The sequence below is a fragment of the Mus caroli genome, chromosome 17 (assembly GCF_900094665.2).
Source record: "Mus caroli chromosome 17, CAROLI_EIJ_v1.1, whole genome shotgun sequence".
NCBI classification, from domain to species: Eukaryota; Metazoa; Chordata; class Mammalia; order Rodentia; family Muridae; genus Mus; species Mus caroli.
The window spans coordinates 83967914-83975973 of record NC_034586.1 but is presented as its reverse complement, the minus strand read 5'-3'; the positions used below and the strand labels follow the sequence as shown (position 1 = coordinate 83975973).

The window sequence follows — 8060 nt, the reverse complement described above, 5'->3', positions numbered from 1 at the left end:
CTTTATAGGCAGAGCTTCTGACATTCCTAGGAGACACAGTCTCACAGCAAACGCCCGATCCTCTGGCTCTTACAGTCTTTCCTCTTTCCCTTCCACAGTGTTCCCTGAACCTTCGGTGCAGGGGTTATTTTGTAGATGTCCCCATAGGGACTGAGCCCCACAACTTTGCATTTCCTGTTTTATTTTTAAAGATATTTATTTATAATTTTCTTTTTTAAGTTTTAAAGTTTTACTACTATCATTTTGAGAGACAATCTCACTATGTAATCCTGGCTGGTCTAAAACTCTATAGACCAGGCTGGCCCCAAACTAGCAGAGGTCCACCTGCCTCTGCCTCCTGAGTGCTGGTATTAAAGATGTGGTCCACTTTGCCCAGCTATTATTTGGATTTTAAGACTTGTACAAAACACAAGAAGGTTTATCTGGCTCATGTACGTTGCTTTCACCATAGAACATTTGTTAACCTCTTCTGAAAATTCTAGTTTGACCTCATTGTCCACTGAGTTCAGCCAAAGTCTGTTCCTAGGATAACCTTAAATGATCAGCTGCTCAGTGTGAGGATAGCACTAAGAAACACCCAAGAGTGCTGGCGTCGGCAGCACATATACTAAAATTGGAACGATACAGAGAAGATTAGCATGACCCCTGCGCAAAGATGACACGCAAATTCGTGAAGCGGTCCATATTTTTCTCTGTATTAAAATCTAGTGAACCATGACTCAGAGCCAGCAGAGTAGGTTGTGTCTGTGGACTTGAGCACACCGTCAACATTGCTGTTCAGGAAATGATAATTTACGTCCATTCCAAGTTGTAAATGCTAGTCTTTTTTTTTTTTCCCCAATAAAAAGACTATTAATTTAAAAAAAGAAAAGAAAAGACACGCCCAAGAGGCCGCAAAGTGGAGGAGGATCACACACGTCCTTCTGGGTGAAATGTAATATTACTCAGAACTCTGGGCGCTAGATACAGGCATAGCAGCAGTAATATGGCGTCGTCACAAAATCTGAGTGGCTGGAGACCCTCTTGGCATCTGGCTCCAGTCTCCTTACTCAGAGTACACAGATGGAATAGCTTTGATCTATCCCATCCGCTGGCTTTAAGCTGCTCAGAGCTATTTGGAGATCAGTCCCGGGCAGCCTTAGGCCATCATCCCAGCTCTCTCTGAGCCACCTTTCTCATAGTGTCCAATAAAGCAAAGAAGCCACTGTGTGTCATAATTTGGTCCCTGTGAGGACTGAGACCAGAGTTCTGAAACTAGACCAGCCAATGTGCAAGTCCTTACAGAGGACAGGTTTCCTAGGATCCCAACTTCAAATACCATGTCCTATTTTAAGGCTAGATATTCAAACATGTGATCATCATGCCTATAGTGTAGTATCATGCTTTGTGGGAAGCCACAAATGCCATTACAAGATGGCGCTGGCTACCACTGGCCACCGCCCAAGATTATGGGTAAACAACCAATGAGCGCATGTGCATAAGAGTTTTTTGCCGAGTCACTGCCTGTCCCGAGGCATATTTATGAGGTAATGGTAGCATAACCAATCAGGTATGGACACGTCACTCCTAGGCCTATATAAGCAGCACCATTTCTGGGCTTGGGGTCTTTTCGCCTCTGTAATTGAGCTCTCCCAATAAACGTGTGCAGAAGGATCCTATTGTGATGTCATTCTTGCTGGCGAGTTGGGCGCTCACAATGCTTGGGGCTGTAGCGATGGCTCAGAGGTTAGCAGTGCATACTGCTGTTGCAAAGGAAATGAGGTTGGTTCCCATTAACCACACTGAAGAAATTCTCAATTGCCTATAACTACTATGCTGGTCTCTATGGGTATGGTACACATATGCACATATAAAAACGCATACATATTCCTAAATACAAATGAAATAAATCTTAAATTGTCTTTTGTCTTTCTTCTCTACCTAAGGAAGATGGTGTGCTGCTTGTGTAGGTAGGCCTGGCCGGTAGACGTAACATATCCCTAAATAGTTACATTAAAAGAAAGTAGATCTGGAGAGCTTTTGGATGTGTCTCTTAACCTCTAAGATTCCACTCAGATGGGAGTAAGCAGGTGGCAACTATTTAAATTCTATCAATTCTTTTTTCCTTTTTTGGACAGATTCTCATTAGGTGACCAAGTCTGGCCTTGAACTCTTGACTGCTCTGCCATAGCCTCCACGAGTTAAAAATCACAGGCTCATAACCGTGAAAACAGTGGGCTTTTTTTTTTTTGGTTCTTTAGAGACGGCTCAGCATCATTTCTCTGCTCTCCTTCAGAACGTTAGGTATCATTCCCCAATGGCTTCTGGACTGCGGACTTTTACCTCCCTTGTGGTTTCCCACAGGCAGCAGCCTTGGCTATGTATGCCTCTGGTCTTCATGGCATGCAGAGCCCTCCATATTTATTGAGTTGGCTGATTAATAGTTCAGTTTATTTATTCAAACAACAAATATTTAAAAAGGAACAATTTACACCTGTGGGCTATAGCCATGAGCCAGTCTGTGTACTCACAAACTTCTACTTTAGAGGCTGGGGTACAGGAAAACCCAGGGTACTTGTTTATTTTCCAAATTATGAAACTAGGAACCCTAAGATCTCTCTCTCTCCCTCTTCCCCTCCAACTCCCACTCCCCCTCCCCCTCTCCCTCTCCCCTCCCCCCCCCTCTCTCTCCCTCTCCCCACCTCTCTCCCTGTCTCCCTCCCCCCATCTCTCTCTCTCTTTGATCTGGGTTTCTCTCTGTGTAGCCTTGACTGTCCTACATCACTCTGTAGACCAGGCTGGCCTCAAACTCAGAGACCGACTTGCCTCTGCTTCCCAGTGCTGGGATTAAAAGCGTGTGTCACCACCACCAGGCTTCCTAACATTAGCCAAAGAAAACAAAAATAAAAAAACAACAAAAAAAAACCTACCTCTTACAAACAGTTTCTGCCAAGTGAATGAAAAACAAAACAAACAAAACACAACAAAAACAAAAACAAAAACAAAACAGGAAAAGGACAGAGACCAAGCCAGGTTAACACCTATAAATTTTTTCTAGGTATTTCTCCCCTTCAGAGAAGTACATTTATCAAAAGGCTGACCATCTGAAGCACTGAGGTGGGTGCAAATGAACTCTTGGCTTGCCTTTGGCTTCCCACTGTCTCCCCATTGCCTTCCTTCAAATGTATAAGATTTTCTTTTCATTTTTCATTTTATTCTTAAGGCAGAATTTCAGGTAGCCCAGGCTAACCTTGAGTATGCTGTATACCCAAGGACAATCTTGAACTCCTGCTTCTCCTGCCTCTAGTACCCGGGGTGGGGTGGGGGGCTGGAATGTGGCATCACAGTGGGAAGAAATATTCTACTTTATATAATACACACACACACACACACATGCATGTGTGTACTGTGTGTCTCTGTATTAATTCAGGTCTCTTTCTCTTCCTACAGTCACAGTGGTTCCAGGTTTATTTAAGGTGACTGAGTGCCCTTTGTCCTCTGGGAAGATTTCTCAAAGGCAGGCTGTAAACATTTGTCTTTGAAACTCTCTTTCCTGGTGTCAGCCACGTTCTGGCCGTTCTGGCCTCTGTCAGCTCTTTGGGTTAGGCAGTTATCGCCTGGGGCTCTGGCTTCTCAGCCGAAGCTACCATTTCATGAAGCTGAAGTTTATCAAGGACCTTGTCAACAGTAATGCAGACTCTCAAACTGTGTCTCAGCAAAACAATTCTTAGCAGAAATGAGCTACTAAAGCAGTGAGTGTGGGCTAGGCGTGGTGGCAAGTGCCCATTATCCCACTCACTGTGACGCTGAAACAGAGATCCCCGAAGTTTAAGACCTACCTGGACAACATAGTGAGAGCCATTACAGAGACAAGGGAACAAATAAAAAGGCTGGGTAGCTCAGTGGGCATTGCATGGGCTTGAGGACCCAAGTTCAACTCAGAGCTCATGCCAGGAAGCCCAGGGTGGTGGCATAGACTTGTAATCTCAGTGCTGGCAAGATGGAGACAGGTGGATCCCCAGGGCTTGCTGGCCACAAGGTCTAGCTTAATAAGCAAATTTCAGGCCAAACAAGAGAATCCCGTTTCAATACAAGGTGGGTGGCACCTATGGAACAACCCCTGAGGTTGACCTCTGACCTCCACACACATGAGCATTCACATAGACATGTGCACTCACACATATAAAAACAAAATAAACATAATGATAGCAACAAAAAGTAGATATATTCATCCAAGACTAGCTGCTCAGACTTTGTTAGAATCCTAAAACCAAGGCAGGGCATGCATGCTGTGAAGGCTGACACACACTTTTAGTCCCAGCACTCAGGAGGCAGAGGCAGGGGGATCTCTGTGAGTTAGAGGCCAGCCTGGTCAATAGAGTGAGTTCCAAGTCATCTGAAACTATATACTAATATCCTTCCTCAATTAATTAACTAACCAACTAATCAATTGATTTTTTTAAAAAAACCCTCTTGTCTTAAAATTTATTTTTGGTAGATAGTAAGAATCTTCGTCTAAAAAAAGTACTTATGATTCAAGTTATTACAGGAGTCCATTAAATGTATATATATATGTATATATATGTGTGTGTGTGTGTATATATGTGTATATACATATATATGTGTGTATATATATATATATATATATATATATATATATATGCAAGCTCCTTGCAAATGGGAAAAAAAATGAGAAGTCCCAGGGTTGCCCTTGAGTGAATATAAATTAGCCCTCATGCCACTGTTGGCACTCCGCAGCTAACCTGGCAGGACAATGCTTACTGAAGGAGAGGGTTTAGCTTATTCTTTATATTCACCATTTCCAAACCCCTAATACTTAGATATTAGATTATCTCTAAAGATAAGGAAGCATTTTATGAGTATAAATAACAGGATTATAGCAAATCCTACAGGATTTTGAACCAGGATTAGTGTGGTCAAAATATAGTTCCTCAATCCAGGACTCGTGTAAGTAATTGCCCCCCACTCCCTGTGCATTATCTGAGTGATCCGATTACAGACAGATGGGAGATGAAAGTTTCAGAGAACGAACCAGACGTGTTTTTCTTGTTATAATCTCACAAACACTTTTAGTCCTTCCAAGACATGCGTGTACCGATCCATTCTTGATACCCAAAGAATGGCCGTCATGGGGTTACTGCTCTGGGGTGGAGTGGAGCTGTGTGTCTTGGGAAGATTATTAATCGGTTTCCTATGGGGTGACTGTTTCATTTGTGCCAACAGAAAGGGCATGTGGGGAACAGATGGCTGTCTTTCGGCACAGCTTGGCTCCAGATGACAGTGCCCTTCCCACGTTGAGCTTAGAGAAAGCACAAACCAACATGGCTGTGGGCAGTTGCCCAGTGACGACGGAAGCCATCCCACACAGCCTGCCTTGAACTTTATGCTTTGGTGTCATTTTGGCAGAGCGACTGGTTTCCCAACTGGGAGATTTGAAAAGATCCACAATCCTGAAGGTAAAGAGGAAAATACTCCAACCAGAAAGGTGAGAGCGAAGTGCATGTCCTCAGGAAGCACACTGGAGAAAATACTGAAATTGCTCTGCTGTCTTCCTTATTTGTACGAATGGAGTAACTGGTATGCAGTGACCTGGGTTGAACCTTAGGCCAAAAAAAATAGTTTTTTGGGTTTTTTTTTTTGTGTGCATGCGTGTGTGCCTGTACATGTGTTCGTGGGTGTGGTGCCTGCGTGCGTACCTGCGTGTGTGCGTGTTGTGCTGTGTTGCAGGGGCACTCACCCATGCTTGCTAACGTGAAGGTCAGAGTTCAACATTGTTCTCTTCCTCTGTCACTCTCCACCTTATTTTTCAAGGCTCGCTCAGTCACTGAGTCTAAAGCACACCATTTCAGCTGGACCTGCTAGCTAGCAAGTACCTGGTTTTACATAGGGATCTGAACTGTGGTCCTCACTCAGCAAGCATTTTTTACCCCTTAAGCCATCATGCCAGCCCGAGTGTTATCAAAGCAAAGTAGACTTGAGTGCATATATTAGATAGCTGAGTATCTCTGACCCTTCAAGATATAGAAACTTACAATCCCCAGGAGACAATACTATGATGTCTCTGACCTGTGAATCCAAACTATAATTTCTTCACGGAACATAGTTGAAATGCTCAGCTTTTCTGTTTCCATAGCTCACAAACTAGAGAACTTGCCTTATTTGTCTGACAAGAGAATGAAACTATTTTTTCCCCTCACTATGAGGTCAAGGATGATGTTGAATTCCTGATGCTACTGTCTTTACCTCCTATGTGCTGAGACTATAGGCCTGTGCCATCACACTTGGTTTATACAGTTGTTGGGAATCAAATCCAAGATTTTATATATGCTAGACAAGCACTGTACTGACTGAGCCAGGACCCACATCCTTGAAGAAGAGACAAGAAGGACTCAAGGACGTCTCAAGTAGGATTCATAATATCCATTGGTTGCTAAGTATTTAGGAGGCGGTCCCTTTAAAATTGGCCCCTGTTTTATTTAGCTATAATAAGGCATTCACATATACGTTCAGTCAGCAAGTATTAACGAGTCACTTAGACTGAGCCAGGCTTTGATCTGGGCCTCAGAATGTAATAATGATCAAAACATAAAAACTGTGGGCCTTTCCTCTGGTGTTCTTAAAAGTATGCTTCAGTGCTTGAACCAGATACATCAAACAAGTCCCAAGATGACCTCACTCAACTCTTGTGACTTAGCCTGTCTCTAAGCACTTCTGACTCTAACTTGTCCTTTGATTTCCTTTCTGACTTGTCTAGTCACTTCAGTTTCACACAATGACAAGTTTTAGAACAGATTCTGAATTTTGTGTTCCCGAATCTCTTCTTTTGCTGAGGTTCCCCAGAGAAGGAACCGCCCAGTATCAGACCTGGAGGCTTGTAAGTCCATGAGCAGTGGGCCCATGTCCGCTCTAAGTTAGGAGGATTAAAGTGCTGGTGTGCACCGCTTCTGTTCAGCCCAGTGGAAGCCACAACAAGCCAGTCCATCTCAGGACAACAGAGAAGCAGACAGAGCTTGCATGCGTGCATGGATACTTGAATTTCCTGTTGCTCTTTCTTCACTTAGCAAAACATATTCCACCTTTGAAGAGCGACATTGCTTTAGTCATTAAAGGGCCGAGAAAGAGGAGCGTTCCTCGCACAACCTCTTCCTCTTGTGCCTCTGCAAGAGAACACGACCTTAGCAACCACAGGTCCCTATAAGAACCTTCCTTGCCTTTCACTCAGCCTCCATGGACAAGATTCAAATGTTTGAGCAAAATCTAAATGTCTACAGTCAGCAAATCGAATGTGCAATGACTCTCGATATGGCCACGCTGACTGACATCAGAACACCTAATCTCAGCAACAATGGAGCACTTGCCTAACTGGAGAGCATTCGATCAGGTCTGTGCCGCTCAAGCAGACTCTGTTACTCAGAGGAGATGGAGGCTCTAACCCAGCCCATCAGACTAGAGAAGGGAAGGACCAAACAATGACTCAGGGAAGTTACAAAATTTCCCAGAGGGCTGAATGATATCTAACTGTTGACGTGGGTATGGCCATATCAAGGCCATAGCCTCTGACCCATGGGAAAATGGCAAGTTCTGTCACCTGCACCCACCCCCAAAATGAGGCTTAGAGGAACTTTAGTAGTATGTATAGAAAATGTTCACCATGGCCTTCTCCTGAAATATATTTAGGACGTGAAGACCACTCCCCTTCAGAGTCTGCTCCTGAGAGGTTAGCTAAACCTGTCTCTGACCCACCTGTATACTAGAGAAACTGTTGTTTCTCTGTATGTAATATTCCTCCTCATTATTAAGCAGTATGCAACTGTACATCTTTAATCCCAGCACTTGGGAGGCAGAGACAGGTGGATGAGTTTGAGGCTAGCCTGGTCTATAGAGCTAGTTTCAGGACAGACAAGACTACATAGAGAAACCCTGTCTTGAAAGACCTCTCTCTCCCCCAAGTTCAACTAATCTCCATAGATAGATAGATAGATAGATAGATAGATAGATAGATAGATAGATAGATAGGTAGATAGATAGATAGATAGATAGATAGATAGATAGATAGATAG

General features: G+C 43.6%; 1 non-coding gene across 1 annotated transcript; it reads left to right on the top strand.

The window, feature by feature from the left end:
* The first annotated feature begins 583 nt into the window (after nucleotides 1-583).
* On the top strand, nucleotides 584-690 carry LOC115029814. Its single transcript, XR_003835372.1, has one exon. It is a non-coding gene; the product is annotated as a U6 spliceosomal RNA (small nuclear RNA).
* Nucleotides 691-8060: the final 7370 nt, after the last annotated feature.